This window comes from Diceros bicornis, chromosome 31, assembly GCF_020826845.1.
Source record: "Diceros bicornis minor isolate mBicDic1 chromosome 31, mDicBic1.mat.cur, whole genome shotgun sequence".
Classification (NCBI taxonomy): domain Eukaryota; kingdom Metazoa; phylum Chordata; class Mammalia; order Perissodactyla; family Rhinocerotidae; genus Diceros; species Diceros bicornis.
Window position 1 is genome coordinate 21,646,834 of NC_080770.1, and position 21,607 is coordinate 21,668,440.

The following is a 21,607-nucleotide window of genomic DNA, read 5'->3' on the forward strand; positions in this document are numbered from 1 at the left end:
CTCAATCTCGTCTATGGATTTGCTAACCTAACATTAACCTGCGAATAGATAGACTTTCTTTAAAATTGTATCACAGATAACATCACAAACAAAACTATAATCAAGATACTTTCATTCAATGTTAGACATGAGTGTTGAGTTTGACCTGAAGACTGAAAATTAATCTTTTTCACCATTCATTGTTTTATGACTTAATAGTTTCACATTCTCAAGAGCTGAAAAATAATTTTTTTGTCTAACAAATTATCATGATAAACTCTGAAAGAGCTCACCTTGGATTTAAAGGAATCTGACATCAACTTAAATCAAAAGAATACTCCAACTATAGGAATTTATCAAATGCATTGTTATTTCAGAGAAAAGTTGAAATGTTCCCTTGGAATGATTTTCTTAGATCATACCCTTATTTTTTGTTATAAAAATTCTGTCATTCAAGTAAAAATATATATCTTAAATTTTGTATTCAAATTGCATATCTTGATAGTATCTTATAAAAATGGCTATAGAAAAAATAATTCTAGGTAGTTGTAGTTTATTAACTCAATATACTTCTACTGAGTACCTTTATTGTGTTATCCTTTTATTGTTTTTATCTGTGTTATCCAAACCTAGAGAGATTTACAAAAGAGTTAGAGGAACAGGGGATGGAGGAAGGTGGTAAATGGGAAAGACTATTTAAAGAAGAGAATGTATGAATTTGGCTCTAGCATGGAATTTTTCAGCAAAAACAGTAGAAAATAAGTCTGGCAAGTTATGTAGGGCCATATGTATGAAGGCCCTTTAGTGCCAGTATAACATGTTTTAAGACTCTCTCAATGGCTAATAAGTTAAACCCTAAAGGCGATACAAATAGTAGCATGCTTTAAGAAAATTACCATGATGCCACTGTTATCAACATATTGAAAAGCAAAAGAACAAGTTTGGAAAAATTATCCTGAACCTGTAGAGAGAAAGAAAATACTCAGAGGCAAGTAAGAAATGTTGTAAGTGAGTAATATAGGGAAGATGATATATTTAAGAGAGAGTTCACAAAAATCATCGATAGGACTTGAGAAATGATTAGCTGTTTTTCCTTTGAGAAAAAGGGCTTTACATGACTGGAAAGTTTTCAATCCATGTCACTTATAAGATAAATTGGTTAAGAGAAATAAAATGAAATGTAAGAATCTGTACGGTGTTAGAATTTCTGAAGGAAGAGCTTTCCAGGAAGAGAGCATAGCCAAGAACAAAGCTACAGTGCTGGGAGCTTTCCTGGAGAGTTCAAGAAACAACAGAAAGATCAGAACTGGAGCAAAGAGAGGAAGAAGAGGTATAGCAGGAGACATTGCCAGAGAGGAAAAAGGATCCAGATCGTGTAGGATGTATGTAGGGGCTTTGAATCTGAGTGAAGAGAAAGGCACGGGGGGAGTCAGATGGAAGAGTGGCAATTTACAAATTAACAAGCTCCCTCTGGCTGCTATATTGATAATGAATAGAACATAGAATGGCAAAAGAAGAAGACAAAAGCCCAGGCAGGAGGGTGCACAACAATGCAGTTAAAAGTTGATGCCATGCCAGACCAGAGCTGTCATAGTGAAACGGGAGAAAAACAAATAAAAGATATATTTTGATGTTAGATCTGGCAGGATTGTAAGGGAAAGAGAGGTATCAAAAATGACTCCAAGATTTTTTCAACAGAGAAGCTAACAAAAGATAATAACACATCTAAAAATCTACAATATACATACACATTTTTCAAGCACGTATACAATCCTTGCAAAGTTTACCGTATGATAGGACCAAAAAAAATGTCTGAATACACATCAAAGGATGGTGTGCACTAATTCTATAACAGTGGACAAGATACTTAAATTTGCTAAACTCAATTTTTTCTCTTGTAAAGAGGGAATAATTATACCACGTCAAAGTTTTAGATGGATCGGTAGATGGATAGATAGATGATGATAGGTAGGTAGATAGACAAATACAGATATAGCTACAGATTAGATATAGAGTTTAATGTGATTTTAGTATCTGTTAAGAGCTGATATTCTAAATTCTGTAAGATAGAAAGCAACATGAAAAGATGTATAATTCTGTCAGTTTCAAGGATCTCAAACATTTAAATAACATGAGTCAAAAATTACAGAATACAATTATGTGATATAGCACATGAACAGAGCTTGCACTATTGTGAGAAGATGAACACATTGCTTAATATTAGATCTCATACTTTGGGAAAGCATGATTATGTACTGGATATTAGAAAATAATATATCATTATTATATATAAATATATGTGTGAATGTGTGTGTATATATGTGTGTATAGTAAGATAGAGATTGAGTGAGACTGAAAGAGTGATAAAGCAAATGTAACAATTAAAATTGATGTTTATAGGTAAGTGGTACATAAGTGATTGTGTAACTATTCTTGCAAACTTGTATTATTCCTGGATTAGCAGACATTTTTCCATGCCAAAATGTCCTTGATATTTGGTCCTGTCCAAAACCATTTGGCATGGACCAAATATCCTATGGATCAAATGTCTTATGGTCCAAATGTCTTACGGCTGTTTTGGACAGGAGCAAACGTCCTGCAAGGTATTCTTGAATCCTCTTTTGTAAGTGTGAAATATTTCAAAAAAAAAGTTAGGAAAATGTAGGGAAAAGTTCTTATATAATGAGAGGAACATTTTGACTTCTGAATGGATGGAATAGCTTATGATCAAAACAGCATTTATGCAAAAATAACAAGAAAAGCAAGATAAGGTATAGAAGTTATCTCGAAAAAAAGGTGAGTAACTATTATGAAAAAGAGAACTAGAATGGCTTAGAACTCAGAAAGGTGTAAACTTGGAGAGATGAGCTGACTTTTGTCTCACTGATTCAGGGCACACTTGAAAATGCAGGTTTGTCATGCACGGTGCGTTCTGCAAGTCTTCAGAGGACCTGGTAGAGTTTTGGCAGGTACTTTGCAGGTTTCACCACACATGGTTGTATTTCCTCTCAGGGCGTTAGCTATATCCTGGGACTGAACAGGCCTGGAGACTAAGTAAGTAAATAAACAAATAGAGACAGACAGACAATAGATGATAGATAGATGATAGAAGATAGAGAGATAGATAGATAGATAGATAGATAGATAGATAGATAGAGAGAGAGGGAGATAGAGAGATAGAAAGATTTAAGGGGAGAACTTCTGAAAAGCAGAGAGGATCTTTTGGTCATATCCCATACAATACAAATATTAAATCTACCAAAAAGAGGGGCTACTGATTCTGAACATGTGCCCATGACTGCTCCAGAAAAGAGAAAACAGTGGAGCTTTAAGCAGTTATATGGGCTGACAAGACAAATTGGATGAATTAGGAGCTTAAACACGCAGCTATTTTTCCCCACAGGAAATTGGATGGGATGGGGGGTGGAAAGTGTAAGAAGCTGTTTCTGGGCTGCAGAGGCAGATTGGAATCTCCTACACTCTTGCTGTACTTAGAAGACACAAAGTCCTACTAGAGGGAAGAGTCAGCACAAACGTAACGTAGGTCTCCTCCTCAAAACACTTGCCAGATTGTGATCTTGCTGTAAGCCAGGCACAGAGGGCTAGAGTTGATTTTCCAAAGCACAAGGAGATTCAGACTGAGCTGGAAAGGCAGAGAAAAATCTTTCTCAGTCTCTAGCTACTTGATTGATAACATCCCCCCAGAGGCAGAGGCCTGCATCAAACACAAGGCCAGCAGCCCCCTAAAGATATTTGCTGTACTTTGAAGATGTAAGGGCAGGAGGCTAAGCTCACACTTCCAAAGAGTTGCAATCAAATGTGTGGCAGTGTTTAAGGGCTGGAGCGAGACAGAAAAGCCCATCTCAATTAAAACCTAGGAAAACCCACACTACTGAACTAGGGGCAAGCCAGAAGAAAAATGAAGTCTAACTCCACACCAGTCCAGTACCAGCCCAATTAATAATTGAATTGACATAATCAGCCCCTCATCCTTTATGCCCACAGCAGAGAGTGAAACCCTCATCTGTGGAAAGTAAGTCATCTCTAGTTTCTATGATCCTTTTATTCACATGCAAAGAGCCAGAAAGTATAAAACAGGGTAAAAAATCACAAACAACAAGCAGGACTACAGAAGAGTTGCTTCTTGGAGTTAGAAAAGGACTTCGAAAAGCACTATGATTAATACGTTAAAGAAAATAGAGAAAGGTAGAAAAATTGTTTAAGAAGAAATATTTCAAGAGAGAATTAAATAAATTAAAACAAAAATATTCAGTTATCTGCTTCTCTGAGTGTTTTATTTTCGATACCTCATCTAAGTGGAATCATGCATTATTTGTACTCTTGTGACTGGCTTATTTCACTGAACATAATGTACTTAAGGTTAACCCATGTTATCATAAATGGCAAGATTTCCCTTTTTTTAAAGTTGAGGAATACTCCATTGTATGAATATATCACATTTTCTTTAACCGTTCATCTGACATGGACATTTGGGTTGTTCCCATGTCTTGGCTGTCTTGAATAATGCTGCAATGGACACGGGAGTGCAGATATCTCTGGGGGGAGGGAGAAATGGGGAGCTGTTGTTTAATGGGTATAAAGTTTCAGTTATGCAGGATGAAAAGACCTAGAGATCTGCTGTACAATAACATACTGCCCATAGTTAACAATACTGTATTGTGTACTTAAAAATTTGAGGGTAGATCTCATGTTAAATGTTCCTACAACAACAAGAAAAATAAAAAATAAAACAACAAAGAGGCAGGAGGAAACATTTAGAGTTTATGTATGTATAGAGTTACGTGTGTATGTATGATGTATATATCTATTACCTTGATTGTGATGGTTTCACAGGTGTATGCATATGTCCAAATTCATCAAATTGTATACATTAAATATGTGCAGTTTTTTGTACGTTAATTGTATCCCAATAAAGCTGTTTCAAAATAAAAAACAAAAAACAAAGAAACAAAAGGCATTCTAAAGCTAAAAAAGATCCCTCAAAAGCTGAAAATAAGAACTCAAAGGAAGGATTTAAGACCATATGAGATAAAGCAGAAGACGGTATTGATAAATTCAAACACATCAATATAAATTATCTAAACTGAAGCACAGAGAGAGAAAAAAATTAGAGAGATAGAGCAGAGCACAGGAGACACGTGTGACCCAGTCAAATGGAGTGAAATACATGTAGTTCATGTGCCAGAAAAAGAGGAGAGAATGGATAGAATAAATATTTTAAGATAAAGTGACTAAAATTTCTCCAAAACTGATGAATCTTCAACAATCATATTCAGGAAGGGGAAGAAGATCCCAAACGTTAAAAAACGCAGAGAAACACATATAGACACATCGTGGTTAAAGGAACAACAGAAGGAATTAGGTAAACTATTCAAAGAAACTATAAAATATAGGGGAAATGGATTGAGATTTTTAAAGTATGAAAGAAAAATAAAGTAAATACCTAATATTTTCTCCTCAGAGAAAAAAAATTCCAAAATAGACAGGAAAAATAAAGATATTATCAACCAAAAAAAAGCTGAGGGAATCTTTCAGACTATATAAAAAAAAATACCAAAAGAAGTTTTAGGCAGAAGGCAATTATCCCAATCAAAATACAGAACTTAATGAAGAAAAACATTCACAAAGGTAAATACATGAAAAATATTAAAGAATATTGACTGATTAAAGCCACACTGGAAATTATTTCCTAAGGGGATTATAACACACATGGAGAAGTAAAACATAGGACAAAAATAACATAAATGATAGAAAGGAATAAGTGAATTAAACTGTTTAAAGTTTCCCTCAGTGTTAAATGTGGTAAAGTATTGATTTTAAAAAGATTCTAATAAGGAAAATATGTATTGTAATTCCTCCTGTAACCAATAAAGGAATTAAAATATGTAGATAAAAGACTCTAATAAATGAGGAAAATTTTAATAATGAAATCTTGATTAATTTAATAGTACATTAGAAAGAAATAAAGTTCAGAGAGAAAATATAATCTAATAGTGAGACTCTCTATGTAGAATCAGCTATGACAATTATTGCGTACAAAAGCAGAGATTGGCAAACTAAATCAGGGTCTATCAACCTCAGCATTATTGCCGTTTGGGGCTGTATGATTTTTTGCTATGAAGGCTCTCCTGTTCATTGTAGGTTAACACTAGTTGCCACTAATATCCCCGTTTCCCAGTGAGAACAACAAAAATGTCTCTAGATATTGTCAAATGTCCCCTGGGGGTCAAAATTGCCTAGGTTAAGAGCTACTGGAGTAGATTAAGAAAACAAAAAACCAACAACAAAAAACAAGAACCAAATATATGCTTTTTACAAGAGATACAAAGACACAGACAGATTGAAAGTAAAGGGATGCACAAAGTTTCACCGTGTAAACACATACTTAAATGAAGCTGATGTCACTGTATCAATATCAGAAAAGTCAAACATTAAGGGAAAAAGTACTATTATTCATAAGAAGGGGTGTTTCTTAATGGTAAAATAACAACTTAGATAAGAAGGAAAAATAATGCTAAATTTCTTTCTACCTAATAAAATAGCTTCAAAATACTTATATGAAAGCTGATGGAAGAGAGAGAATAAAATTCATAAATATGGCTGGAGGTTTTAAAATAGCTCCCTGAATAATTTATAGAACAAGTCACTAAAAATAAAATCAGAACATGATTAATTTAATGGACCTGACAGAAATGCATAGAAAACTATGCAACCACAAAATACTCATTCTCTAAAATACACATGGAACATCTAAAAATTGATTACATGTTGCATCATAAAATGATTTTCAATAATTGCAATCATATAGAGTGTATTCTCTGATCACGGAGGAATTTAACTTTATGAGGATGACAAAAAGCCAACTAATAGATCTTCATATGTTTGGAAATGAATCAATATACTCATAAATAATCTATGTTTTAGAAAATCAAAATGTAAAGTTTAAAATATGTTTGAAAGAAATTAAATTGGGAAAAATAAGTAGAAGAAAAATATAAACAAAATAGAACATAAAAAATAAAATAGAAATTACATAAACAGAGAAAATCAACAAACAAACAGATCCAGTATGTATACACAATGGAATACTACTCAGCCAAAAAAAAATAGATGAAATCTTGCCATTTGCCACAACGTGGATGGACCTCGAGGGTATTATGCTAAGCAAAATAAGTCAGATGGAGAAAGACAAATACCGTATGATGTCACTCACATGTGGAAGATTAACAAACAAACACATAGCTACAGACAACAGTTAGTGGTTACCAGAGGGGAAGTGAGAGGGTGAAAGGGGTAAAGGGCTTTTGGTGGTGAACACGATGTAGTCAATACAGAAGTCAAAATGTAATGATATATACCAGAAATGTATATATAATGTTATAAAGCAATGTTACCTCAAAAAATAAAAAAAAAATAACAAAAAATGTGAAACTGACCAGGAAAAATGAAGGTAAACACAAACTACTAATACCATGAATGAAAAGGAAATATCATTACAGATCCTATAAGTATTTAAAAGGTCATAAGATGAGATCTCAGATGAAATGAAAAATTACTTGAAAAACAAAACTTACCAAAATAGGTACAATTAGAACATTTAAATAATAATTTGAAATATGTTTAAGAGATTGAATTTATAATGATAAAACATATCCTGAAAGAAAACTCCAGGTTTGGATGTCTCTCTGGTGATGTATTCCTGGTATATAGGCAATAAGGAATAGCATTCTAAGATTCTTTCAGAGATTAAAAAAAAAGATAGAATAAAATAACAACTAATTTTATGGGACCATTAAAACACTGATATCAAAACTTTAGAAGTTTTATTTTTAATATCTGTATTTATAAACTAGAAATAAAAAAGACTGTCTCTTGTTAAAAGAATAAATAATTTTTTATATATTGTAAAAAGGAAGGCTAAATAGCACTTTTTTAAGAAAGCTACTGATATACAGTAATGTAGATGAATCTCATTAAGGTTATACCCAGTAAAAAAAGGCAGACACAAGAAGTCCATATGGAAGATTCCATTTATATAAGTGTTTTTTGCTAGGAAAGATTCCCCATGAGCTAACATCTGTTGACAATCTTCATGTCTTTTTTTTTCTCTTTTCTTCCCCAAAGCCCCAGTATGTATTTGTATATTCTAGTTGTAGGTCCTTCTAGTTCTTCTGTGTAAGCTGCCAACCACAGCACAGCTACTGACAGAGAAGTGGTACGGTTCCACAGCTGGGAACCAAACCTGGGCCACTGAAGTGGAGTGCACTGAAATTTAACCACTAGGCCATCAGGGCTGGCTCTGTATAAGTTTTAACAACAGATAAAACTTAGTTATGTTATTATGGCCATGAGGGATCATTTTGTAGTTCTAGAAACATCTGTATGGTGATTTGTGTCATGGTTATACTCATGTATGTAAACATAAAATTTAAATAATCTGTACACAATATAAGGACACTTTACTGTGTGTGTGTGTATGTCTTAAACAAGTTCTCACAGGAAAAGATAAAAATATGGAATTTAAATCAAGAAAGTATGGAAAACAAAGGGAGGGGTAAATTTGAAATCTATGAGTAGTTATTAATAGTGATTGAATTTTGACAGTATGACAATAATAGTATTTTATTGGGAGGTTTAAAATAAATGGAATATAAATGTATGGCAACAATAATGCAAAATACAGAGTGGATCAATGGAGCTGACCCTTCTAAGGTTCTAGCATTATGAGGAAAGTAGAAAAAAGGAAAATAGTGTATTATATCTAATATTTCAAAAACGCATAATTTAAAAAGGAAGGCAATCACTTATATATAGCAAATGTGAAAGTTAGAACAATAAAAAATATAAATTGAAACTATCTTAAAAATTTAATAGGCAAAACATTTTTTTAAATGGGACACAAAAGTGCTGAATATTAAGGAGAAAAATAACAAATTGAACTATATTAATATTTAAAAATTCATTTAGAGAGTGCAAAGGCAAGCCACAGAGTCAGTGAAAATATTTTTTTGTATGCATATATGAAACCATAACCAAAATGTATAAAAAAATATTACAGATCAATAAAATGAAGACAAATAAAACAAAAACAGGAAAATGGGCAAAACACTTGAATAGGCACATCACATATGAATATCAAAATGCTTCCCAGCAGCAATAAAAATAAAAAAAGAAAAGTTGCCCCACTTCATTAGTAATCTGGGAAAAAAATTAAATCCATAAAAAGATGCTATTACACTCTCACCAGAAAGGATACAACAAAAATTGTAAAAATTTTCAGTTGTTGGTGAAGATATGGAGCAACTGGAACTCTCATAAAGCACTGATGGAAATGCTACACTACTTGGGAAAAATGATTGACAGCACCTAATAAAGCTGCACATACAAAATGCAGAGTCTGTACAATGCATTATGCATAAAGTGTAGTTTTCAACAAAAATTTACCATACCTACAAAGAAACAGAAAAATGTAAATTATACTCATGGGGAAAAAAAGGCAGTCAGTAGAAACTGTCTCTAAATAAATCAGATGTTGGATTGAGCAGAAAATGACTTAAAAGTCACTATTATGAATAATATGATCAATTAACTTATGGAAACATATATAAAGAATTAAAAGAAAGCACGAAAATATTACTCATCAAATAAAGAATCTTAATAAAAAGAAAAAGATTAACAAAAATACCAAATGGAAATTCTGTATTTAAAAAGTCTAATAACTGAATTCAAAAATCTACTAGAAAGATACAAAAACAGATATGAGAAGATTGAGGAAAGAAACAGTGAACTTCAAGATAGACCAACGGAAATCATCTCATTTGAAGAACAACAACAACAAAAAGAATGAAGAAAGGTGAACAGAGGCTCAGAGATTTGTGCAAAACCATAAAGCGTATCAATAGATGCCTAGAGGAGGGCCCAGAGGAGAAGAGAAAGATCTCACCAGTAAAACAAAACCTGAAATAATAGTTGACAAAACTTCCTGCATTTGGGGAAAAAACTCCATTCAACATCTTACTGAAGATTCCTAACAGATAACATACGCTACACATAAATAAATTCCAGGTGTAGATAGGCCTAGATGTGAAAGGTAGAACAACAACAACAAAAAAGTGGGGCAAAATAATAAGTAGTAAATAAATGAATAATAAAAAGTGAAAGAAAAATGAAGATATCCAAATTGGAAAAGAAGTACAATTTTCATTATTCTCAAGTGACATTTTTCTATATGTAAAAAATCTTAACCAATTCTTATAAAATCAATATACAAAAATCAACTGTGTTTCTATATATTAATAGCAACTAATCCAAAAATTAAGAAAATATCTACATTAAAAATAGTATAGAGCCAGCCATGATGGCCTAGCGGTTAAAGTTAGATTCGCTCAGCTTCGGCAGTCCAGGTTCGGTTCCCAGGCATGGAACCACTCCACTTGTCTGTCAGTAGCCATGCTGTGGCGGCAGCTCACACAGAAGAACCAGAACTTACAACTATGCACAACTACGTACTGGAGCTTTGGGGGGTGAAAAGGAAGAAAAAAGGAGAAAGATTGGTAACAGGTGTTAGCTCAGGGTGAATCTTCTCCTGAAAAAAAAAAAAGTTTAAAAATGCATAAAATATTTAGGAATAAATTCAACAAAAAACGTCAAGACTTGACTGTGAGAACTGAAAGCTATAAAATATTTCCGAGAAAAATTAGAGAAGATCTAAACAAATGAAGAGATACAACCTGGTAAGTGAACTAGAAGACTCCGTTCTTAGGTATTTATTCAGAACTGAGAAGTTATGTCCATACAAATCTTTCACTCTAGCAGCTTTATTCCTAATAGCTGAACATTGCAAACAACTTAAATGCCCATTAACAAGTGAATGGATAAAAAAAAAAGTGCTCTATCCATACAATGGACTATTGCTCAGCAATACAAAAGGACAAGCTAATGATTTATATAACAATATGGATGTTTCTTAAAACATTACTCTAATTGAAAAAGAGACAAAAAAGAACATATATTGTATTACTCCAATTTTGTGAAACTGCAAAAGCAAATCTCATATATAGAGATATACAGCTGATCAGCAGTTCCTTGGGGTTGGAGGTAAGAGATAGGGGTTTCTTGGAAAGAGACTTTGGGGGTTATAGAAATGTCGCATGTTTTGATTGTGGTAGTAATTGCCATGGAGCACATATTTGTCTTAATTCATTAAACTATACACTTAAAATGACCACAGCTTAATGTGTCATAAAAAAAAAGTAATTATTTTCTAAAATATAACCCTTTAATATATTGTATTAATTAATATAATTTCTGGATAATATTTTTCACAAAAGGCTTCTTTCATTACAAAATAACTCACATTAGCAAACATATGCTAAATTCATTTTGAATAATGCTATTACATTTTTCTATATGCCAAATTAAACTGCAGCTCCATATGTATTCTAAATTTCAATACTTTTTTGATTTGATATCAGTTTTTATTGCTAATAAAGTCATTAAGTCTTATTTTGGGGATCCATTTGAGTATCTGATTATTGGTATGAGGCCTCTTTCCAGAAATATGTGCTTTTAAACATGGTATTGCATATAACTTCAAGGGGTTAATAGACCTACAGAAGATAAAAGACCTGATAGGAACTTTCTGATTATAATTATTTGTTGTTTTTCTTTTCAACTGAATGCTTGCAAATACAGACGTTTATAAAGCTTTTTCAGATACTTTTTTGTCCTTAATCTACAATTTCCTAGGAGAAAAGAGAATATTGGTCTGAGAAACTTAATCTCTTCATTTTCTTACGTGTATTTCTTATATAATTCTTTCATGTCTGAACTGAGAATGTATTAGATATTTAAAAAAAAAACAGAGAATGCATCAGGTACTTAGAATGTTCTAGGCCTTCTAACATAATCATCTTCTGGCTTAACTGAAATTTAGAATATCACCTAATCCCCCCTACTACTACCTGCTCCATTAGCTTTATTTTAGGGATTTAGGAAATTTGCATTTGGGAAGGAAAAAATTAATTGTTTTTAGAATAAAGAATAAAAGATAATTTTTATTTAGATACACATGGAAAGGAAGAATGTGAAATATTGCTACCAGAATCTTCATAACTCATTTTATGATGAAAGTAAAAACTCCAAAACTGTCGGGGTGGGCCCAGTGGCTTAGTGGTTAAGTCCGTGCACTCCGCTTCAGTGGCCCAGGTTCGCAGGTCCAGTCCCAGGCTCAGACCTACACACCTACACGCTGCGCATCAAGCCATGCTGTGGCTGCATCCCAAATGCAAAATAGAGGCTGACTGGCACAGATGTTAGCTCGGGGACACTCTTCCTCAGTGAAAGGAAGCCCCACATTTCCTGTCATTCATTGTAACATTCAGGAAATTAAATGCCTTAAGGGAGCCAGTATGTTCTTGAGAGTTTCCTAAATCCCTCAAGGAACACAAGGAACTTTTAATAATGTATTTATTCTATCCTTTCGATGAGAAGATTAACTCCAGGGACTCTCTTCCCATTAGAACTAAGGCAAATACATAACCGAGATTTGTCTGAAGCTGTCTTCTGACATGGTTCATTTTTGATCATCATGCTCTTGTTTTCACACCAAGGAGGCTGTGCCTTTGGTTCGGATATACTAAAGGAGAAGTTTGAATTTTAATCCTGTTACCTCTAACTACTCTCATTACCTAATTTATGTATTGTAAATATCACACAAATTTAACTTTTTTTCTTGCATTTTGTTTTTGCTTTAGTTTTGGAGGGAATAAAGAGAAATAATCTATGGAAATGGGTGATCATGAGTTTCCAAAATAAGCTAAAGTTTTGGACATGTTTTTCTTTCACTGGTAAGTTAAATTTACTTATTTGAATATCCCATACACATACATTCTGAAAATTAGTTAAAAACAAAAAAAAAGAGATGAAGAAAAATGAAAAAAAAAATCATATTCAGATTTTAATCTGATAAACACTTCAAATTATAGGGTTGTAGGAATTTATAATTTGCCATTTATTCCCACCCCTTATCCTACTCTTCAATCTCTTTTGCTATATTAACGTCTAAATTATTATGCAACTTCTACTGAAACAATGAAAAAATCAATGTTTTAACTCAATTGGAGTATTTGTTCCTAAATGATGAATTGCAACCCTGTCATAAATACATATTCCCATAGGGATTACTCATCTGTCACTGTAGATATTCTAGATCTAACATAGTTATCTCCTTATTTCTGTAATCTTGCAATGTTGTTCTTTTCTGAGTTTTACCTACTGTGTTCAAGAAACAAGTGTCTCCCAAGTGAAAGAATGATGAAGCCACTAAAAACATCATCCTTTATTCTGTAGAGATAAAGCTATAGTATTGTGAGCTGTTTAAAACATTTATTTTTATTTTTAGGTAAATGTGAAAAGACAGTTAAATTTTTAGACAAAATGTAGTAATAATCAACAAATGTGTGTTGATTAAGCAGAAAAGACATCACATATTCTAAGAAACATTTTACAACATCAAAACAATTCAAGACTGTGAAGAAGAATCTGAATGTTTTATACATTTGCTTTATTTTATAGATTTGCTTTGCTTTTTCTGAGAAAAAGTATAAAGACTGTTTCCCAAGTGTCCTGAGTAAGGTATTTTTACTGCATATCAAAGGCCAATTATAAGTTGCTGTTCATCATGTTTCATATTCCAGCTCAGAGTGCCCTCTCCCCTTATGCCCAGTGGGCACTATTCTCAGAAGTAAACGCCTCTGGCTGTTTTCTAAGAATGACTCCAGAGATTTTGGATGTTAGGACCTTGCCTTTCATCACACTCAAGTTTAAAAAATGTGAAGTAAGAACTAAACATAAATGTGTAAGAGGAATATCTCAGAATTAAATGCCACAGTACAATTTATTCTTACATCTTCATATATTTAACATTAGCTACTGTTAAATCCCAAGTGAGAAGTTTAAAAGAGAGCTTCAATGGTACCACAGGTTAAATTTTCAACTTCAGTTATTATGCTTTATAAACTGGACTTTTCTTTACAGATTTTAGAATGAAATTCACTTAAGGTTTTTTCTTCGCACTAAGACCGACATTTTGAACGCACCCTGAGGCAAAGACCCTAATGTTTTCATTTTTCACTTGTGGAAAGTCCTTATGGCACAGGCAGATAAACAGTGTTTGAAGAGGCCAGACACTTTCTTAGTTAAAATTTTCTATTTTGCAAGTAAAACAACCAGAGCAGAGAAGTAAATAACTCAAGTTGCACACCTAGTTAGGGATTTCAAGTAGCCTTGATGGTGCAACGTGATTATTCTCAATTTATTCCAGTCTCCTCATCGTCAACAGGTACCAAGAAAAACAAACAAAAATGCATTGTGTTAATTGCACGTCGGTCACTGAGTTTATCCTTTTGGGGCTGACAGATCATGCTGAATTGAAAGTGGTGCTCTTCATGTTGTTCCTGCTGATCTATGCTGTTTCCTTGGTGGGGAATCTAGGAATGATCTTTCTCATCCAAACAACCCCGAAACTCCAATCACCCATGTATTATTTCCTTAGCTGTCTGTCATTTGTTGATGTCTGCTATTCTTCAGTCTTTGCACCAAAAATGCTGCTGAACTTCTTTGTTTAACGGGAGACAATCTCATTCTCTGCATGCATTGTGCAATATTTTTTATTCGTGTCACTCCTCACCGCTGAGGGCTTCTTGCTGTCAGCAATGGCTTATGACCGCTATATGGCCATTGTGAACCCACTACTTTATACAGTGGCTATGACTAAAACAGTCTGTGTTGTTCTGGTCATTGGATCATGTGTAGGAGGTTTAATCAACTCTTTGACACACACAATTGGTTTGGTGAAATTGTCTTTCTGTGGGCCAAATGTCATCAGTCACTTCTTCTGTGACCTTCCCCCATTGTTGAAGCTGTGGTGTTCTGACACCTCCACAAATGAATTGTTGCTTTTAACCTTCAGTGGCATTATTGCTATGAGCACTTTCTTGACTGTGATGATCTCCTACATCTTCATCGTTGCTGCTATCCTGAGGATCCGCTCGGCAGCAGTTAGACACAAAGCCTTCTCCACATGTGCTTCACATCTAACGGCTGTGACTTTGTTCTATGGCTCTGTAAGCTTTAGTTACATTCAACCGAGCTCCCAATATTCCCTAGAACAAGAAAAGGTGGTATCTGTGCTTTACACTCTGGTGATTCCCGTGTTAAACCCGTTAATTTATAGCCTAAGGAACCAGGAAGTGAAGAATGCAGTGAAAAGGGCTGTGGAAATGAAATATAGTCCTTGTTAATGTCACACCATATGTGCCCCAAACCAGTAGACAAACAAGTGCTTTGAATAATGATATCTATATGGATTTATTGAAACTTTGAGCCTGAAGGAATCTTAGAGTTTATTTAATTGGAACCCTCTGTTTTACAGTGGAAGGAAAAGGTCTAGAAGAATAAAATGTCATGGTACATATGGCTGGTTATTTTGTAAACTAACCTAAAAACTATACTAAGATCCAGGTTATTTACTTCTGGACAATTGTGGACATTTTCATTTCTATATATGGGTAGAAATGAATATATACATATAGATACATAGACACACACAGAGATACAAACATAAAATTCATAAATAATAAAATATCTCTTAACTCGGTCTCTCTATTGAGCACAAAGAAGTAAAATATTTTTAAAGTAAAAAGTATTGGTATTTGAGTTATCCAATAAAACTGACAGACACATGTTCCTGAAATTAGCCTGGATTATTTATAGTCAGATATTCTTCAACATAAATGTAAGCACAAAAATATTCAGAAAGAGAACTCAGTTCTAGATTACCTTTCCACCCACAGTGTTCAGTCTAAATCATTTCCTTGCTCCTGGACTCAGTTTCCATCACTACACATGAAGTTGAACAGGATGGAAGGCCACAGTTTTATCACCACTTCATATGGAAGGACCACTAATACTCAGAGAAAACTTACTCTGAATAATTTTACTTCATTAGGAAGGAGGCCTCCAAGATAATTAGGGAATCATTAATCATCAGACTCATTTCCCTCTTTCTTTTAAGACTCTTCCAACATCTTCTCTAGACATTAAACAAAAAATTCCCTGGAGGTATTCTAGGTAGGAGAAAGCTGTGCTATGTGTGCTAGGTGGAAAAACATGTGAAGCCAATTATTTTCCCTTTGATTCAAATTCTATGTACAGGTGCATAATGATAGAATCAGGCCCATAAATAATGATTCTTCCATAGTGATCTCTTTTCCCTAAATTGCTGTAAACTCTCCTTTCTGGGAAAAAAAAAATCAGTATTCTATAGAATATCTTCATTTACAAATAAAATTATGATTATTTTTTGGAGTTTGCTCTAAATACAGAAATAACTAGTGGAAACTAGGCTAAGCTGCATAATGAGACCATAGAATGCTCCTTAAGTATTAATTCAAGTTTTTACATGGCAGGCTAGACTAAACTTTTGTTTTTTCCTCTCAGTGACAGCCAAAATGATGTAAATGAATAACTCCAATATCTGTGAATATAGAAAATTAGAATGTGAAAAAAGTGAAGGTAGCAAATTAAAATGCTTATTATGTTAGACAATGATGCAAAGAAATTCATATGAAAGTTTACTGTTCAGAATGAAAGAATAATAACAACCCCACTACCACCAACGCCAAAAGCAGCATATAACATTTGAATGCCCCTTCTTGATTTTCCAAGGTCATTTAACGTATTATTTGAAGGCTACCTATATGTGACATTTATATATGAGGCATTCATGTATGAAAGTTTTTTCATTTTCAGAATAGAAGTAAAAATAAAATAAGAATGAGAATAAGTAAACTTAATTTTATATAGTTCTTCATTATTTTTTAAGAGTACTCAATATCTTATATCCTAGAGTATGAAACACAAGGAATGATATACAGGCAAGATAATTGAAACTCAAGAAAAATAAATTGAACCATTTATAATTTTTTTTACAAATTCTGTTACAATATAGATCCTATGAAAAAGGGGTTGGCCTCTCAAGATGCAGATAAAATAGCACAGTTCACTAAATGTGTATGTGTGGGAAGGGGGTTATTTTATGGGAAAAAATGATCTTTGTTTTTTACTAGTACTGACCTTCAACTCATCCTGACAAATGGCTATTATATTATACAATAAGCAGGAACTAGATGCTTAAATGAGAAAAAAAAGATCCCTTTCCTAAAATTCTGAGGCAAATGGAAGGTGTGTGGAAGATTTCTAAGATATAGATCGGAAAATGAAAACAGCAACTCTCAACACATGCTGTGAATGGACTATGAAGAAAAATCATCTGCCTCAGATCCATTCCGATCACTGAGATCAGCGAGATAGAATTAGAGATTACCAAGTCAGTGGGCTCTCCTAAAATAGTTGATGGGTTTATTCCATATTTCATCAGGTAGCTGTATTTAAAGCTTCATATAATTATGTATATATAATTACGTACATTGCAAGAGGGAATTTATCACTTGATTTCATGAGAAAATGTTTGAGAACATAGGGTTTTTTACTCATTTTACTCAAAACTGGACTTGAGAACATGGTCATTGGACCAAAATCAAGAAAACAAAAGCATATTGAATCAAATATAAGGGGTAAAATCAAGAGAAATGGGCATTCTGAAATATTATAAAATTACAGATAGAGATATTGTTTAGGAATACCATTAAAACCACAAGGAACCCAGATGTCTTTAAATGCTTCTTACTCAAGGTATAAATTGGTACAGTGAATTTTCCCAATAGTTTTAGGTGGAATTATAAAAGGACAACAAAAATTAACTTCTCCTATCAAACAAGATCTTATTTATATACAAATAGTCTCTCCAACAATCACTAAAGGACCTTAACCAAGCAAAGATTTCCCTGAAGTTTGCTTCATCTGCTTCTGCACTTTGTGATGATCCTGTTTCTGACAGATTTTTATGCTTTTTAAAATTAAACCAGTAATTTAAACTAATTTGATGGCATGGGAGTGAACGTGGTCTCTTTGTTTAGATCTATAACCAACTTGAAGATATATGTTTGATTTTGGTGCTATTAAAAGCCTCCATTAGTAGTACAATGCTAATAATAATATATACCAATATATATCTATATATCAATAACTATATATCAATCTCTCTCTCTTGCTCTATAAATATATATATATACACAAATATATGTATGTATATAGTTTATATGATAAGATTAAGATTTTAAGGTGTTGGGTTCTACTTTAATCTACAGTAGTCAGACAATCCTGAATTAATATATGTAGTTATGCATATTACATGTTTAAATGTTCCAATTTGTTCAAGTTCTTTTGCAGAGGAAAGTGACAAGGATGATAAAAACACATAATTGGTGGAAATATAGAATTGAAAGGGTCAAGGCACATAGTATAATTGCCTCTTATTATTGAAGAAATGTCATGAGAAGAGGGATTAGATTTGTTTTATAGGCTTGAAAGAATACAATGATAAGAATTTTAAAAGTTTTGAACTAAATGCATTTTAAAAATCAAAGATATGAGGGGCCGGCCCGGTGGCGCAAGCGGTTAAGTGCGCGCGCTCCGCTGCGGCGGCCCGGGGTTCGCTGGTTCGGATCCCGGGCGCGCACCGACGCACTGCTTGGTAAGCCATGCTGTGGCGGCGTCCCATATAAAGTGGAGGAAGATAGGCACAGATGTTAGCCCAGGGCCGTCTTCCTCAGCAAAAAAAGAGGAGAATTGGCGGATGTTAGCTCAGGGCTGATCTCCTCACAAAAAAAAAAAAAAAAAAAAAAAAAAAAAATCAAAGATATGTATCTTTAATGATATCTTGACCACTTGACGCTCTATGGAAACATATTGTGACTCAGCGTAATGAGGTTTTGCAATATATATCCCAAGATTGAATGAGATGCACAGAAGATAAAGATCTCTTGGAAGGTTGAAGCCAAAGATGGACAACAATTTGGTGAGACTTTGTAGGGAGGAGTTTGAGTATCAGAGGCTGGTTATGCGTGTTGTCCTCCAAGTGTCATTCCAATAATTAGGCATCTGCTGATGGCTATTAAGTAGATTATAACTTACAAATTTCAAAGAGCTCACAATGGCCTCTTTTTGGCACCATGTTTTTTCACAGAATCATAGAAATTTATAATCGAATGGGATCTTATAATCTGTTATTCTAATGAAAAAAACCAAATGATGAAGAGAGGACAAAACACAATATATTATGTATATGAATTAGGCCACATTACTCTTTAGTTAATCAGTGGCACTGATTTTCAGCCTAGTTCTTTTTTTATTTTAGTCCTACAAAGAAATTTTTTTCACAAGCTAATTAAGATAACTAAGAAAGCTGAACATTCTACACAGTAGCACGTTCCTGTATCTTTTGCTTGTTTCTGTCCTTGTTCCACACATATAGGTTTTTCTTTCATATCATTCAGTCTTGCTAAAGTTTTGTGGTCATCTTGATACTGGCCTTGATATCAGTTCCTCTACATTAAACCCAGAATATATGGAGTTAAAACCAAAAGCACTCATCCACTTTCCCTGCTTCTAAGTTACATTCGTACGTAACTATTGGTTTTTTTAAACCTTTGTATCCCCAAACTTCGCAAGGCAGATAGAAGTTACTAATTGTTAAAAGCCCAGGTGGCCTCGAGCTGGGCTCACACTGATGTTTTGGCTGATTACCGGTTCTTGAGGTTTGTTACAGGGAACCTGATATCAAGAAGCTAAAGCTTCTCAGACCTCAACTCCTTGGCTTCCTGGTGCCAGAATCCACCATCCACCATGGAGGTGGAGACAATTGAAGGACACCCACCTGCGATTCCCTTATCTCACCATCCTCCTCTCTGCCAACAGCTTCACAAGGCCAAACGCAGGCTGATGGGAAAGCAGTGACCAGCAAGGCCACAGGCTCTCCCTCCTTACAAGCAGCTACATTCCTCACAACCTTTAAAACCCCTTGCCTCCCATCTTTCGGGGAGACGGGACAAATCTGAGAGCTCCTGTGTCCCGGCTGACGTCACCCGAAATAAAAACTCTTTCCTTGCCTTAAGCCTGGTGTTCTAGTTTTATTTGGCCCCTCTTCTGTAGTGGGTAAAGAACCTGGGTATGTATCTGGTAACAATCTCAGAGATCAATCTGAATTCCTATTAATAAAAAGACTATATTTGGTACCTACTCCTTTTTCACATTTTTTTTTTTTTGTGAGGAAGATCAGCCCTGAGCTAACATCCATGCTAATCCTCCTCTTTTTGCTGAGGAAGACCGGCTCAGAGCTAACATCTATTGCCAATCCTCCTCCTTTTTTTTCCCCAAAGTCCCAGTAGATGGTTGATGTCATAGTGGCACATCCTTCCAGTTGCTGTATGTGGGACGTGGCCTCAGCATGGCCGGACAAGCAGTGCTTCGGTGCACGCCTGGGATCCGAACCCGAGCTGCCAGTAGCAGAGCGCGCACACTTAACTGCTATGCCACGGGGCTGGCCCCCTTTTTCACATTTTGAAATGAGGCTGGGTTTACCAGAGAAGCAAATAAGAAAGACATCAGTTATTGGGTAAGATAAAGGCCTCAGATGACCATAGTCTTCCTGTCTGGCCATGTCATAGAGTCCCAGGAGGTAAGACTGGCCCCCTACGGTATGACACTGAATGCACAGTTGTACCGTTGTCGAAGACAGTGGGCACTTACTCCTCCATGAAGGAGTTGTCAGGTATAGCTCAAGAGTACCCAGGTCTTACCCACTGCCCAGAGGCCATCCACAGCACATTTGGTCATTGGGGCCCCTGGACAGTGATGACCTCTGAGCATGTTCCCCTACCCCAGCCCCGGATCTAGCCCAGGGCTCCACCCCAGCCTGCCTGAGGGGTCCACTTCACATAGCAGCCCCCTCTCCCTCCCCCTCCCCTTCCCCTCCGACCTCTCCACTCCCCCTCCCCCCCTTCAATCTCCCCTCCTCTCCACTCCCCACCCCTACCACCCACCATCCCATCCCCCAGCTCCCCAGCCCAAGGGGAGGGGGCTGAGGACCTGGGCCACTGCTGCTTTCTTGGTCTAGCCTGAATTTCCGAATTTCTGCCTGGTCCTGGGTCACGCGGCCACCTGTAGCCCCTGCTGCTTGGCGGTGGTGCACTCTCCCACCCAGACTCCCCAGGAGGATCCGCTGGATCACTGGATTGTAAATTCTTGTTTTCACTTCTAACTCCTCTTCTGGACTGTTTATTCCTGTAAGAAAAAGACCACATCTTATTCAACTTCATAGTTCCAAGATTACTGGGAAAGTGATTATCACACAGTAGGTGCACAATACTTATTTGTTCAATAAATTGGTGAGTTAATCAATTCATAGGATTTTCTTACCTATGATGCACTAGCATATTTGATACTGAAGAATGAATAAATAACAAAGATAATGCAAAAAAAATACAGCCACTTGACTAGAATCAGGTTTTCAATATATTTAAGGTGATGGGCATGTAAATCGTAAAGAAAGATACGAAGCAGTTTCCCGTGCATAGGAATGAAATAAATGCCTAACAAGACCACCTTCGATTCATCGAGCTCTGTTCAGTGTGGAGCTTGAGGAGAT

General features: G+C 34.9%; 2 pseudogenes; one reads left to right on the forward strand and one right to left on the reverse strand.

Annotated features, from left to right (window-relative positions):
- Nucleotides 1-14,363: 14,363 nt before the first annotated feature.
- On the forward strand, nucleotides 14,364-15,302 carry LOC131395814 (olfactory receptor 1052-like; annotated as a pseudogene).
- A 4,035-nt stretch (nucleotides 15,303-19,337) lies between these two features.
- On the reverse strand, nucleotides 19,338-20,829 carry LOC131395449 (rho-related GTP-binding protein RhoQ-like; annotated as a pseudogene).
- Between the last annotated feature and the right edge of the window lie 778 nt (nucleotides 20,830-21,607).